We start from the raw sequence: 16,505 nt of genomic DNA on the forward strand, positions 1-16,505 counted from the left end.
ATAGCTTATTGAAAACTTAGACAATCAAATAACAACTACAAAATTGGACATGACTTTCTACTTAAACCAGAAGAAACTTGAGGAAGAAGAAAACAAGATCGAATTGAAGACAACTATACTAGAGCAAATATGGGGATCTGAGCCACTAGGGTGACAGCTTAATGGTTATAAATGGGCCAATCCCTCCAGAAAATTGACAACTAGATGGTCTCCTTTAATTCAAGTAACATGTACAAGAATGAAGGGAGATCTATCTGACGATCTAAAAGCATTGGCATAAAAAGAAAGCTAGAGTTAGGTTTAAAAAAATGGGGTTGTTTGATTTATTAGAGAGGATTCTAAAGTCTTAACTAATGGGCTAAAGGGAGATTTTAAGATGAGGGGAAATTTGATTATTAGATTTAAAAATTGCTGGAAAATAATAAAAAATAAGGGAATAATTGGTGTAATATTGAGGACTGTACTATTATTGTTATTGTACTATTGACTACTCAGTAACTGTGAGAGGGATCTTTGTTACATATTTTATGTTATATGTTATGAACATATCACAAATATAAGTTATGATTATAGAGGGCCTGTAATGCAACCATAGTTAGCCTTTTCGTGAGATTACATTAGGGAAAGTCACGTTGCTGGAATGTGTGTACTACTGATAAGGAAAGATTCTGAGTCCCTGTATGAACGATCTACTCTTCGTGATACCAGGTAGAACATCAGTGGGCATAAGGAGTGTAGGATGTTGCCTTTTTTTATGGAGTCTTGGTCCAAAGAATGAGGATGTAAAGTTCCTGACATGGCTGGGGCAAGATTGCCATACACATGGATTCTGAGTAAACAAGTTGGGTATAAAGAGAAAGACTGGGATGAACCAGACCCCAAATTTCAAGGCAACTTTGTTGGAGCAGAGGACACCCTGAATCTGCTTTCCAGCCCACTCTAACATAGCCTGATCACCTGTGTTGAGAGGATATGTAAGTATTGTGTGAATGAGTAGCCTAGTTGGACAGCAATACTTACAGCAACTTGAGTAACCTTGTTGGGCATAGTAACCTGAGTGGCCTTGTTGGGAATAACTTACTGTAGTAAAATAACTTTAAAATTAGACAAGTATATGTATAAATAAAAAGGAACTAATTAAGCATGCATGCCTTGCTTTTTGTCCAAATAACACAAGAATAAAAGAACTACTGGAAAACTTCACTTGAGGGGCCTGAACTCAATTTTATGACATCTTGAAGTTTTAGTGGACAAGCACTTAGATATGAGCCAACATTGTGATGCAGTGGCCAAAACAGCCAATGCAATGCTAGGCTACCTAAACAGAGGCAGAGAATCAAGATCAGGTGAAGTGTTAGCACTAATTTATATTGCTATAAATTAAATATTAAAATATTTAAAAAGTGTTGAGATTCTATAAAGAGCAAAGAAAAAGCAGTAAGGATGATTAGGGGGCTGGAGGCTAAAACATATAAAGAATGGCTGCAGGAATTGAGTATGTCTAGTTTAGTGAAAGGAAGGACTAGGGGTGACATGTTCCAATACTTGAGGGGGCAAGAGGGGGAGTCAACATATTTTCCAAACCACCAGAAGGAAAGACAAGCAGTGGATGGAAACTAATCAAGGAGAGAAGTAAACTAGAACTAAGGAAAAATTTCCTGACCCTGAGAACAATTAACCAATGGAACGGTTTGCCTTCAGAAGTTGTGGATGCTCCATCAGTGGTGGNCCTCTCCGCCCGCCTCCTTCCTCCCATGAGTGATCCAGAAGAGGAAGTTCCTTTGCCCTTCTCCTCTTCTCATCCTTTCTAGCAGTGCAGTACTCTATGGTTTTAACTCCTTTAAATTCAACCACAGAGGCTTCCTGCTGAATTGCAGTATCCGCTTTCTAGGCACAGATGCTGCCTATTCGATCTATCAGAATAGAGCTGGAAGGGACCTTGGAGGTCTTCTAGTCCAACCCCCTGCTCAAGCAGGAGGCCCTATTCCATTTCAGATAAGTGGTTGTCCAGTCACAAATAGAAAACCTATTTGACCGCCATGTCCCGCTAGGGAGCAGAAAAAAAAACAAACTTGTCTCATCTCTACCTAAGACGTTTGCAAGATATTTTCACTTATTGCATGCTATCAAGTAATCTTCGACTTTAATAAAATGCGATGCGACTTAGCTTGTGATCAGCCATATGCTGAACCCTAAAAGTTCATGAAGTTTTTACAGAATTACAGAATAATAAGTTTCTTTAAAATCACATATTTTATTGATTTTTTAAAACATAAATCACTTAACAGTTGGTAAACAGTGTGTTTCCAGGGTTTACATTTATAAAGAAAAATCATTAACAATTGGTTTCTATAATCCTTAATCCACATAGTACATTTAGTTGATTTTCCCTTTTCCCCAAAATGTCTTCTTTGCAAACCTTGAATTAATACAGTTCTTATTATTTTGATAAATAACAGTTACATATATGATTTTTCCCCAATATTCCTAGAAATAATGATCACATCAGTATAATATTTCTTTTCTATCTAGTCATTCTGGTTGCCTCATCTTATATCCTGTTACAGCCCTTATTTAAATTTGTTTTTCCCATGAAGTTTAAAGTATTCTTGCTGGTTACAGTTAATTACATTTAAATATTTAAATTCATTTTTCCCATATAAACCATCTCCACAATTTTAGATTTCTTTAAGAATAGGTAAAAACAGTAAACAAAAGAAAAGGATAGCAAGAGTAAAGAAACATAAAAAGTAAAATACTACTTAAAATATATATTCCTCTTGCTAATATATATTAACCCCCCCCCAAATTTCTTCTTCTTTTTAACCATAATTAAAAATATTTTTAATCTTTAAATATTCCATTTAATGTGTCTAGTCATCTAATCTAATTATTCAAAACATTTTTTCTTTTTTATACATTATAATTTCCTTAAATTCAAACACATTTAATTATCTAAAACAGTTCCTTCATCTAAGCCATTTCAACAGTATTATATTACTTATATCAAGAAATAAAATGAAAAGGGGAGAAAAGCATACAGTATTATTTAAGGCAGGGCTTTTCAACCAATGGTACGGGTACCACCTGTGGTACATTGGCACCTGGCAGGTGGTACGCGACCATCCTAGAAAAGTAGCGGGGGAGGGGAATGAGCTGAGCGAGAGATGGCTGGAGCTGCAGGGCTGTCAGGGCTCAGCAGAAGCGCCAGCATCAGCACTTCGGGGCTTTCAGGGCTCAGCGGAAGCGCCAGGATCAGCACCAGGTTCCAGCTGGAAAGCAGCACTGATCCTGGCACTTCTGCTGAGCCCAGAAGAAGCGCCAATCACCTGGAATGTTGCAGCATCTCCAGGTTCTTGTGATTTACATTCAGATGCTTGGCAACTGATTCATATTTATGACGGTCACAGTGTCCCAGGGTCATGTGAAGCGACCAAAACCTGCTGCAACCACCCAGCAGATGGGGGGAATAAAAACCAAGCACCCCTCACCCCACCCCCGCTGCCAATCCTCCTCAGAAATGCTCACAATGGAAACCTCAGACAGGAGGAAGAGCGTCGCCGGGTGGGCAAGCAGATGTCTTGCTCGGCTGTGGCTTAGGGGGCAATTTTTTCAGTGCCATTGTTACTTCGAACAGTCACTAAGCGAACTATTGTAAGTCGAGGACTACCTGTAACTTATCACTTTTTTCCTTTTTTTTTTTTTTGGTCATCAAGTTTTTGACACCTTGCTAGGCGACTGGTGGTACTCGGATATTGCCATATCCTAAAAGTGGTACAATGGGTGAAAAGGTTGAAAAGACCTGCACTAAGGAATATGTTCGTGAATTAAGGAGAGTTGCTGGTTGACTGGGGCAGTGGCCAGAACGATCACTGATCAACTATTTCAAGCAGGGGCTAGACCGCAACTTACTTCAAGCCTGCATCATTCAGGCTTTTCCTAACCTGTTGCATGAGTGGTACAGATGGCAGTGGTGTTAGACATTGAGTTGGATTGCCCCAGAAAAGTCAAGCACAGCCAAGCCCAAACCGCCGCGCGTCCAGAAGAAACACCCTTATGGCTGATGTTTCCAAGCCACTGTGACCACCTGTGTATCCCAAGCACCAGCCAGGGCTCCTATCAATTGCAACCAATGTAGTCAGATGGGTCACCGTGCTGTGGAGTGCCCAGCTTCTAAACCTCAACCCAGCAGCTTGCCAGTTGCCACTGCTAAGCTGCAGAAAGCTCCCAGAGGGGGAAGAGAAAAGTCAAACTGGGCACGTCAGGACCTGACCGTCGAGGCCTCCCCTCCCACCTAGCTCGAAGCCAAGATCTAATCCGAGCCACAGCAAATGCCAGCATCTTACGACAGTGACGAGGAAGGTGAGGAGGACCCACATGGTGAGTCAACCCATTCCATTCTTTGCAATTCCTGCCAGGCTAATAGTGCCCAAAACAGGGTGCATGCAGCAGTGCTTAATTAACCTACCCATGGTACTCAAACTGGGCATGCGAACCAAACTACTGCCCCTAACCCTAAGGTTTGGAATAAGCTGTGTCTGTCGTGATTCCGTGCCAGCCTGTGTTCCCAACAGCTGAGTCTGAGGAATCTGAGGAGGAAGTGGAGGAGGCATTTGAAGGGCCATCAGGATCAGAGGGAGGCTCTGATGAATTACAAGACTCACGGTTTGATGAAGAGCCTGGGCCCTCCAGTCGTGTTCCTGATGAAGCTCAGCTGTGTGAGGGGACTGAGTCAGACTCAGATGACGCACACCTGATGGACTTGCTAATTGATGCTCGCGCATGCAGGCAATTAGCAAGGGTAAATCAATAGCAGTCAATGGGACAACTCCAGAGAAAACGGAGAAGGCACTGAGAGGCAACACCTTGGAACTGCTGTATATAAAGAGGTGTGGGCGGTGCTGGTTGCAGAAGGCAACCTTTTGTAAGAACTTCCAGGGATCATGGTCTGTTTGTTTTACCGATAAATGTTTTGTTTAAACTCCTGCTCTGTCTGATTTTTTAACCAATTATCTGTTGGAAAAGTATTCTGTTGTTTTTGTTTTTGAGCAAACTTATCTGGACTGTTTTTGTAATAAAAAGGGGTTGGTTTTCCCAGCCTACTGTTAAAGAGGGGTTTGTTTTTGTGACGCAACAAAGACGGACATAGGCTGGGACAGAACAGTATCCCTCATCGGAGGTACCCCTGCCATGCACCTAACAGAACCTGTGCGTTTGGAAATGGGTCGGAATTGGGAAATAATCCGTTTTGTGGTGGTTCTGAAAATGACTGAAGGAGTAATTTTGGGACTAGTGTGGTTTGATAAATGGCATCCCATCATCTGGTGGGAGGAGGGAATGCGGAAGTTAAGACAGGGGACAGGACCCCTCCCACCTGCTGGTGACAATAAAATAAAGGCACTTGCCATCAGCAAAATTCAAGGGGAGCCCCGTGAAACCCTAAAGACTGTAGCTGGAAAGCTGCCAGGGATTCAACTTGTCCCAACTAAGTACCATGATTTGGCAGAAGCGTTTAGTGAGAAGGATTGTGACAACTTCTCCCCCACTGGGCTACGGATCGTTCCACTGAAATTCTGCCCAGCGCCAAGCTCCCAAAACCGAAGATGTACTATATAACACCCAAAAAGATGAAACAACTGAGAGAGTACATTGATAAAAACTTAACTCGGGGTTTCATTCAGCCAGCCAAATCACACCTGGCTCTCCCATGCTATTCAAGGAAAAGAAAGATGGGTCACTTAGATTATGCATGGATTTTAAAGGATTAAAAGCTGACAGTATACAGTGTACTCCCTTCCACTAATAAAGGAATAATCTTTACCAAGCTGAATTTAAGAGAGGCTTATTACCGAATCTGGATTAGGGAGGGGGACAAGTGGAAAACCGCCTTTAATTGCCCTTTGGGAAGTTTCCAATTTAAAGTGATGCCTTTTGGACTGCAGGGGGCCCCGGCTGTATTCATGCAGTTGATAAATCAAGTGCTCCACGATCATTAATACAAGGGGGTTCTAGTTTATCTTGATGACATCCTTATTTACATTGAAACCATGGAAGCCAATGCGAATGACAGCCATGGGTGCTGTTGTCATACAAAAAAAACACAGAGCGGAATTACAACCCTGTGCTTACACTTCCCGATAACTGACAATAAGAGATGGGTTGTATGGGAGAGAGGCTTTTGCAGTTCGGTTGGCATTGCTAACATAGTGTCATTCCTTGGAAGGAGGGGAAATACCTTTTGAGGTGTGGACTGATCACAAGAATTTGGAGGCTCTGAAACAACCCCCCCCCCGGCACGTTATCCCAAAAACAAGTTCGGTGGGCTCAGTATTTCAACTGTTTTAATTTCACCTTAAAATATTTTCCAGAGGGTAAGAGTTTTTGGCTGAGGCCTTCTCTAGAATGCTCCAGTTCAAGAGCCACCGGGAGGAAGTAATTAACTCTATTATTCCCCTGCCACAATCCACTTCCCAAATAACAACCAGATCACAAACACAGAGACCACCTGCCGGTCCTGATGATCATTTACTGAAGAAACTAAAGGAGAAATTAGAGACTGACATAAGATTCAAGGACAACAAATCTCTTTTAACCCTGGGGGGGGGGGCTAACCTGGAAGGGTAGCCTCAGACTCCAAGCACTTCAGTGGAGTCATGATGCTAAGCAGGCAGATCATTCTGGATTTTTGAAAACATTGCATCTGGTGCGGAGACAATTCTGGTGGCCATGGATGAAAAAAGACATTAAAAGTTATGTTAAGAGCTGTGCCATCTGTGCTGCCACAAAAAGACATCCTGGGAGGCCCCCAGGCTTGCTGCAACGTGGCTGATCCTTCCCAGCCCTGGAAGGAAATAGCCATGGACTTTATAGTGGAATTGCCTGAGAGCAAGGGAAACACTGTAATATGGACTGTGATTGATCTATTTTCCAAACAAGTATATTTTATCGCTTACTCAGGACTTCATTCTGCCCAAAAGCTAACCAAGCTGTTTTTGAAACACATATATTGGCTATGTCAGGGGTGTCCAAACTTTTTTCAAAGAGGGCCAGATTGGATGAAGTGAAGGTGCTGGAGGGCCGAACATTTTTCCGAACATTCTTTGAACCATTACAATTAAATGCAAATGTATTATTTTATGCCTCTTTCCTCTCCCTCTCTTTCCTCTTTCTCTCTCTCTCTCTTTCCTTTCCCTTTCCTCTCCCCTCTCTCTTTCTCTTTCCTCTCCCCCTCTTTCTCTTTCCTCTCTCTCTTTCTCTTTCCTCTTTCTCTCTTTCTCTTTCCTCTAACTTTCTCTCTTTCCTCTTTCTCCTTTCTTTCCTCTTTTCTTCTCTTTCCTCTTTCCTTCCTTTCTCTTTCCTTTCTCTCTTTCCTCTCTCTTTCCTTTATTTCTCTTTCCTCTTTCTCTTCTCTTTCCTCTTTCTTTCCTCTCTCTCTTTTCTCAATCTTTTTTCTTTCCTCTTTTTCTGTCCTCTCCCCCTCGCTTTCTTTCTCTTTCCTTTCTCTTTCCTCTTTCTCTCCCTCTTTCCTCTTTCCTCTCTTTCCTCTCTCTTTTCTTTCTCTTTCCTCTTTCTCTTTCCTCTCTTTCTCTTCTTTCTTTCCTCTCCCTTTCCTCTCTTCTCTTTCTCTTTCCTTTCTCTCTTTCTCTTTCCTTTCTCTTAATCTTTTTTCTCTTTTCTCTTTTTCTCTTTCCTCTCCCTCTTGCTTTCTTTTTCTTTCTTTTCTCTCCCTTTCCTCTCCTTCTCTTTCCTCTTTTTCTTTCTTTCCTCTTTCCTCTTTCTCTTTCCTCTTTCTCTTTCTCTCTTTCCTCTCTTTCCTCTCTTCTCTTTCTCTGTCCTCTCTTTCTTTCTCTTCCTTTCCTCTCTTTCCTTTCTTTCCTCTCCTCTTTCTCTTTCCTCTAACTTTCTCTCTTTCCTCTTTCTCCTCTTCTCTTTCTCTTTCCTCTTTCTTTCCTCTTTCTCTTTCCTTTCTTTCTCTCTTTCTTTCCTCTTTCTCTCTTTCTCTTTCGCTCTTTCCTCTCTTTCTCTTTCCTCTTTCCTCTATTTCTCTTCTCTTTCTCTCTTTCTCTCTTTCCTCTTTTTCTCTTTTTCTCTTTTTCTTTTTTTCCTCTTTCTCTTCTCTTCCTCTCTTTCCTCTAACTTTCTCTCTCTCTTTCCCCTCTTTCTCTTTCCTCTTTCTTTCCACTTTTTCTCTTTCCCTCTCTCCTCTCTTTCTCTTCTCTTTCTTTCCTCTTTCTCTCTCCCTCTCCCTCTAGGTTAGGAGAGAGAGAGAGAGAATGAAAGGCAGATGGCGCCGAACGGGCGGGGAGAGCAGGACGGAAGGTAGAAGCTCCCGGCCGCACCCCCATCGCTTCTTCAGCCAAACAGGCAGGGAGGGGCAGGGAGGGGGAGCAGAACGGGAGGCAGTGGCTCCAGTGGCGGCGGCCCCATTGCGTCCTCAGCCAAACGGGCAGGGAGGGGGAGCAGGACGGGAGGCAGCAGCTCTGGCGGCAGCCACTGCAGCATCGTCGGGGTCCCCGTCACCGCCCCTGACCCGGCCGCCGCCCCCGCCGCATCCTCAGCCACTTTGCCGTCTTAAGAGGAGGGCGCCAAGGCCGGGTGCACCATGGGCGACCGCGCCGGCAACAGGGAGTGCTGATGCGGGGGGGTCCCGATCGCCGCCAGCCCCGCCACCCTCGCATCCCAAGGTCTCCTTCTCCTGCAGCAACGAGGGCAGCAGCGGCGGCTCCCTGAAAGTGCCCGAGGAAGGTGCCACCGATGGGGCCGAGGTGGGGCCGGGCGGCGGAGAGCCCTGCGGCAGCCAGGCGAGCTTCATGCCTGACTGCCGTCCAGCCCAGGCTGGGGAGACATGTGGCCGGTTCGGCTTCCCGGGGAGCGATGCTCCCGCTGGCCGCCGCACCAGCCATTACTGCCACCCAGCACGTGGAGACATGTGGCTGGCTCGGCTGCCCAGGGAGCGGCCCAAGCAGAGTCTCGCGAGGGACGCAAAACGAGATCAGCCGCTGCCTATTGGTCGAGGGAGATCCCGCCAATAAACTTTCTGATAGGGAGGGCCGCATTTATATAGAGCAGGGAGGGCTGTTCGAGGGCCGGATTAAACCGGAACGCGGGCCGCAAATGGCCCGTGGGCCGGACTTTGGACATGTCTGGGCTATGTGGAGCCCCGAAATGGATTTTTTCTCACAGTTTACTTTTTACATGGACCGGTTTACTGCTAAGTTCTGGAAGGAGTTCATTAAACTGATTGGTTTGATTCAGGGGCTTTCATCGGTTTTTCATCCGAGTACAAATGGAGCGGCTGAAAAAGCTAACACAATTGTGGAACAATACCTCAGATGCTATGTTAATTACCAGCAGACTAATTGGGGTGATCTCCTGCCTTTTGCAGAGGTAGTGTACAATACTGTGCACAGTAGCACTAGATTCACCCCATTTAAAGTAGTAACAGGTTGAGATTTTGAGCCTATGCCTGAGTACCCCCAGGAGCCTCCTATTTCCCAGATGTTGGACCAATGGATGACATCTTTCCAGGGGGTGGGTGAATGTGAAGAAAGCATTGGCCAAAGCTACCAAGGTTTATAAGGAGCAAGCAGATAAACGACGCTCCTCTCAAAAACCTTTTAATGTTGAACAATTGTTTTATCTTTCAACAAAATATTTAAGGTTAAAGCTGCCCAGCAGTAAATTGGGGACAAAGTTCCTTGGTCCTTTTCCCATCATCAAAATCATAAATCCTGTTACAGTGGAATTGAAACTTCCCCCACTGTTGGGAAAAGTTCACCCCGTGTTTCATTGTAATCTGTTGAAATCTGTGTCTTAATTCTCTTTAAGACCTATTCTAAAGAAGTTGCTGGGTCCAATAGTGGTAGAGAGGGAGACCATTATGAAATAATATAAATTCTTGATTCTAGATTGTACAAGGGAAAGTTACAGTACCTGGTTCAGTGGAAAGACTATCCCGTCAGAAGCTACATGGGTAAAATGTACCAATGTGAAAGCAGACAGATGAATAAAAAAGTTCTACGATAACTATCCTCACAAGCCTCGAGGAAATACTTAACCTTTTTGTTTCTCCTACTTTCTTTCTGAGAGGGGCCGACTGTCAACTCTACAAATGAGCATGACTGCAGCCATTTTTCTTCTCATTCTAGGTTGCCATATAGAAGAAAGGGAGGGGGGTTGCCCAGGTGCTTCCTTAGTCAAAATAATCTTTTGTCCTGTGGGAACAAAGGTCATCAGCTGCTCCCAGGATTGGGGACTGGGCGTTGCATAAAAAGCCGGCCAAATGATCATATCGGGGAATGTAGTTGGCTGCATGGTTTTATGGGTGGGACATTTTACTTTGTATTGGGAAATTGTTATTTGTGTATTCAGATTTGGTTTCACTCTGGATCGTGCCGATACTTTGTAACAAATAAACATGATCTTGGAGGAATTTGCAAGCCTTGGAGTTCTGCTTTATTCATCTCTGTCTGTCGGAACCATGACATACTGTTTCCATCCATGGGGACCCCAACTTTCAAAATGTCTGTTGGATCCTGTTCAGAATTGGGAGAATCTTCAGGGAAATCAGACAGATCCTCTGTAATTCTATGATTTTCAAAAACTACAAACCCACTGGTAGAACCAAAGGCTGCTTTAGGGGTTGTAAGTTATGAGGGAGACCATAGTTTAGTTGTCTTGTTTGAAATATCCCACTTTCCATCCCTCAGAATCTGAGAAGAAAGCCAATTAAAACAGAACTAGGTTAACCATTCTAATTTTTTAATTGTGCATAAAAAAATAATTTAATTTAATAATTTCAAAGAATTTAGGAATGGGGACAGATAGAAATGCAACAAAAAATTAAGAGGCAGATGCCTATCTGCAGTTCACATCATAAGTCACACAGTGGGTGGACAGATGTACAATTCAAATTCAAATTTTAAATTTATAATGAGGAGGGAAAGGAAGCTGAGAAAAACAGATTGATCATAGAAATGCACAACGCACAAGAGACCCATATAAAATGTATCTTAACAATTGTAGTGTGTTACAAACCCACTGTATGTTTGGAGACCTCACCACTGGTATTATTAAACTTATTCATTGCACATCTCACAGATCCTGTGATCAAAGTCACAATCCCTTTTCTCCTCAACTCAATATTCCTACAGCTCTTCACCATCAGGTTCATCTGCAAGGCAGAACTGCCTCTATATGTGAAATTTTACACTGCTTTTTTTCACTGGGCCTTGGGCAACTGCCCACATGCCTGACAGCCATCGTAGACTTACGTTTTGAAGATCTCTCAGAGGCAGCCATCATTTTCAGCGCACCCACAATTTCTTAAGGTTGTCTGCACAGTGTTAAGGTAGCAAAGCAAGCATTTTCTCCCTCTCCCGTATGACAATGATCCAAAAGAAGCCACCATTTTGGCCCTGAGGTGTGGCAAAATGACAATCACTTCCACAAGTCCACCACATGGCTCAGGAATGAATCCCAATAACATAGAAAATGACTGCCGCTTCCAGGACATAGTCATGCGGCCTAGGGATACGTGACCTTCCCTCCTTCCCTAACATGAGGATCAGAAATCTTTAAAGGTAAGGAAGAGGAGGAGGAGGAGGTGAATCCTGGTGGTATGGGAGTCAGGCTTAAGGACTGCAGGGACCCAGTGGGAGTGGGAAAAGCCTGTGAGGATCTCGTGGAGGTGAAAAGTCTTTGGGGATCTTGTGATAGTGGAAAAGGCCTGAGGGGGAATCCCAAGAGTTGAGGTAGGGGAGGCAATGGGAAGGCAAACCTGGATCTGTGCTATGCCCCCAAAATTGAGGTACCCAACGTTCCACTTAGCAACTTACATATTCATTTAGCGGCTTCATCAGTGAGACAATGGAGTGGGGGTAGTTAAGCAAGGTAATCTTGCTTAACAACCACTGCAACATGCAATCGTAATTGGCAGGCCCTATTACACATATTTTGAGGACTACTTCTTTGCTGGCTGGAGGAATTGAGAGACTCAAAATCTGGAGGACACCAACAGAAGACTAAAACTCCAGATGTGGGAATCCTATCATCAATATACAAACATACCACCCAAAAGCCTTTTTGAGGAATTTAACTATTTCTGCAAAAGGAAATATCCAGTATGCTGCTGATAAACAGAAATAGGTAGTTAGCTTTTTTCCATTTTCCTTTTCTCTCCACTTACAAGTCTAATCCTGAGACATGTTTGAGTAAAAAGAATCAGGCCAGAATTAAAATAGTCAATTTCTCAACTACACTTCCAATGGGAGATCACAATTTCTCCTTTGTGGGTCCTTTGGTGTTTCACCAGGCTGGAATTCTGACTGAAACTTTTCTCACAGACAGTACATTCAAATGGTTTCTCTCCTGTATGAGTCCTCTAGTGTATGACCAGACTGGAATTCTTTCTGAAAGTTTTCCCACAATCAGGTCATTCAAACAGTTTCTCTCCTATGTGAGTTCTCTGGTGTCTAACAAAGTGGGAATTTTTAATGAAGCCTTTCCTGCAATCAACACATTCAAAGGGTTTCTCTCCTGTGTGAGTCCTCTGGTGTATCACCAGACTGGAATTGTAACTAAAACTTTTTTCACAATCAGTACATTCAAAGGTTTTGTCTCCTGTGTGAGTCCTCTGGTGTCTCACTAGGCTGGAATTGTTACTGAAACTTTTACCACAATCAGTACATTCAAAGGGTTTCTCTCCTGTGTGAGTCCTCTGGTGTTTCACCAGGCTGGAATTATTACTGAAACTTTTACCACAATCACAACATTCAAAGGGTTTATCTCCTGTGTGAGTCCTCTGATGTGTCACCAGGCTGGAACTGTTACTGAAATCTTTACCACAAACAGGACATTCAAAGGGTTTCTCTCCTGTGTGAGTCCTCTGGTGTCTCATGAGATGGGAATTACTTATGAAATTTTTCCCACAATCAGGACATTCAAAAGGTTTCTCTCCGGTGTGAGTCCTCTTGTGTGTTAGAAGGCTGGAATTGTTACTAAAACCTTTACTACAATAAGGACATTCAAAGGGTTTCTCTCCTGTGTGAGTCCTCTGGTGTGTCACCAGGCTGGAACTGTTACTGAAACAGTTACCACAATAAGGACATTCAAAAGGTTTCTCTCCTGTATGAGTCCTCTGGTGTTTCACAAGGCTGGAACTGTCACTGAAACCTTTACCACAATAAGGACATTCAAAGGGTTTCTCTCCTGTGTGAGTCCTCTGGTGTATCACAAGGCTGGAACTGTTACTGAAACCTTTACCACAATGAGGACATTCAAAAGGTTTCTCTCCTGTGTGAGTCCTCTGGTGTCTCACCAGGCTGGAATTGTTACTGAAACTTCTACCGCAATCAGGACATTCAAAGGGTTTCTCTCCTGTGTGAGTCCTCTGGTGTCTCACCAGGCCAGAATTGTTACTGAAACTTTTACCACAAACAGGACATTCAAAGGGTTTCTCTCCTGTGTGAGTCCTCTGGTGTGTCACCAGGCTGGAACTGTTACTGAAACCTTTACCACAATAAGGACATTCAAAGGGTTTCTCTCCTGTATGAGTCCTCTGATGTGTCACAAGGCTGGAACTGTTACTGAAACCTTTACCACAATGAAAACATTCAAAAGGTTTCTCTCCGGTGTGAGTCCTCTGGTGTGTCACAAGGCTGGAACTGTTGCTGAAACCTTTACCACAATCAGGACATTCAAAAGGATTCTCTCCTATGTGAGTCTTCTGGTGTGTTACCAGGCTGGAATTGTTACTGAAACCTTTACCACAATCAGGACATTCAAAGGGTTTCTCTCCTGTATGAGTCCTCTGGTGTCTCACAAAGTGGGAATTTCTAAAGAAACATTTCCCGCAATCAAGACATTCAAAGGGTTTCTCGCCTGTTTGAGTCCTCTGGTGTCTCACCAGGCTGGAATTGTTACTGAAACTTTTTCCACAATCAAGACATTCAAAAGGTTTCTCTCCTGTGTGAGTCCTCTGGTGTATTACCAGGCTGGAATTGTTAGTGAAACTTTTATCACAATCAGGACATTCAAAAGGTTTGTCTCCTCTTTGAGTCCTCTGGTGTCTCACGAGGTGGGAATTACTAATGAAACTTTTCCCACAATCAAGACATTTAAAAGGTTTCTCTCCTGTGTGAATCCTCTTGTGTGTTACCAGGCTGGAATTGTTACTGAAACCTTTACCACAATAAGGACATTCAAAGGGTTTCTCTCCTGTGTGAGTCCTCTGGTGTATCACCAGGCTGGAACTGTTACTGAAACCTTTACCACAATAAGGACATTCAAAGGGTTTCTCTCCTGTGTGAGTCCTCTGGTGTCTTACCAGGCTGGAATTGTTAATGTAACTTTTACCACAATCAGGACATTCAAAGGGTTTCTCTCCTGTGTGAGTCCTCTGGTGTCTCACAAAGTGGGACTTTCTAATGAAATGTTCCCCACAACCAACATATTCAAAAGGTTTCTCTCTCCTGTGTGAGTCCTCTTGTGTATCACCAGACTGGAATTGTGGCTGAAACATTTTTCGCAATCAGGACATTCAAAGGGTTTCTCTCCTGTGTGAGTCCTCTGGTGTCTCACAAAGTAGGAATTTCTAATGAAATGTTCCCCACAACCAACATATTCAAAAGGTTTCTCTCTCCTGTGTGAGTCCTCCGATGTATCACTAGGTGGGAATTCTCACTGAAACTATTCCCACAATCAGGACATTCAAAGGGTTTCTCTCCTGTGTGAGTCCTCTGGTGTCTCCCAAAGTAGGAATTTTTAATGAAACGTTTCCCACAATTGGGATATTGGAAGGGTTTCTCTCCAATGTGTGAGTCCTGTTGTCTGATGAGGTGGGAATTTTCAATGAAACTTTCACATATTCTGGACACTCATACCTGGCGTCAGTCCTCTGATGTATCACCACATTGCCATGCTCAATAGAGTATTTACCACATTGGGAGAACTTTTATGGCTTCTCTCCTGTATGGGTCCTCTCATGCGTAATCAGCTGTGATTTGCAAGTTGTATCTTCCCCACAATAAGCACATCTATGGAGCTTTCCCACCACTTATATCCTTGAGGATGTCAAAAAGGTGTGTGATCCCTTTTTTAATGGTTTTTTTTTATTAAAGCTGTTTTTTTCTTCCCAGAACACGGCTTGCATCACTGTCTGCCCTAGGTGGCTCTCCAAGTGACTTTTTCCTATTCAGTGACTTCTAGATATTCCCCTCTTTTACTGAATAAAGAATAATCTCCCTTGACTTCTCATGTAATGTATCCTTTAGTTCCACATGCTCTACTTATTCCAGCTTGAAATCTTTCTTAATTTTCTCTCTTTTGTCTATCAGCTGCTGGAGAAGGAGAATGGTGTGGCTTTCTGAAGGAAATGGAAAATATTTTGATTTCTGGGTCGATTTTCTTTCAACGTTGCTTCTTATTCTCAGTTGTCCACAGTGCTCTTATTGCCATCCGCTTTGCCTATAAGATTTAAAGAAAAGTGTAATTTTAATTGTTTATTAAATTGTTGTAGAAAATAAGAAAAAAAGAAAAAACTATACATTAAAATAAAAAGCAAACATGCCACAATGTTAGAATAACTCTTACATTAATCATGATTCATTTGACATATGGAACACTACCAAGATCCAAGTTCAAATACAGGCAGTCTTCAACTTACAACCACAACTGAACCCAAAATTTAAATTTAAAGTTTAACTTTAATTGTGCATAAAATGATTGCAGAAGATGTGAAAGAAAGCAAAATCTATACAGTACAACAAAAAAGCAAACATGCCACAATGCTAGAATAACCTCTTACATTAATTATGATTCATTTGACATATGAAAGTTGTAAGGCCGTACCTCAGCTGACTCTCTCAAGAAAGCAAAACTCTTGAAACTGGCATTTCAAAAGGAACTTTTATTGAGTTAGTGAAAGCAAGAGAAGGCAGGCAGGATCTTAGCACTGCAAAGGATTCAAAGAGTTCTAAGATGGCGGCGCCTGGATCGGTTGTGGCTGCATTGGCTCTTGAAGGTGAAAGGTTTTGGGAGGGATATAAAGGATATAGCCACATAATGGGGAAGGTTTTAATGTGTTTGAGCAATGTGGTGGAACTAAGGTAACATACGACCGACAATCTTTGCTGGCATGGCGAGTTTCTAGCTGTTTCGGAACTGTTGGTGAGACCATTAAAAGTCATTGGCGTTGTTTGAAATTGTTCTTCCAGCAGCAAGTTCTGACTGCTGGCCCAGTGATGGATTTTATTGCAGATCAGGGCTGTTTCCAAAGGGGGCAGAGGAGGAGAGGGCCCGGGGCTTATTTATTTATTTATTTAATTTATTTAATTTGATTTGTATCCCGCCCTTCTCCTTACCGGACTCAGGGCGGCTGACAGCCTTATAAAACCAATATTTACAATAAATATCAATTTAAAACCAGATTAAAAGAAAATATTTGTAAAGGCCTAATAATTAAAATTTCCCTTAAAAACCCCACTAAAATTCCCTAGGCCAATCCC

At 42.8% G+C, this 16,505-nt stretch overlaps 1 pseudogene; it reads right to left on the reverse strand.

The window, feature by feature from the left end:
- LOC107295961 overlaps positions 1-14,595 on the reverse strand; it is a 41,343-nt pseudogene extending 26,748 nt beyond the window's left edge.
- Between the last annotated feature and the right edge of the window lie 1,910 nt (positions 14,596-16,505).

Source organism: Protobothrops mucrosquamatus, unplaced genomic scaffold (genome assembly GCF_001527695.2).
Source record: "Protobothrops mucrosquamatus isolate PMUCROS unplaced genomic scaffold, P.Mucros_1.0 scaffold2585, whole genome shotgun sequence".
NCBI lineage: Eukaryota > Metazoa > Chordata > Lepidosauria > Squamata > Viperidae > Protobothrops > Protobothrops mucrosquamatus.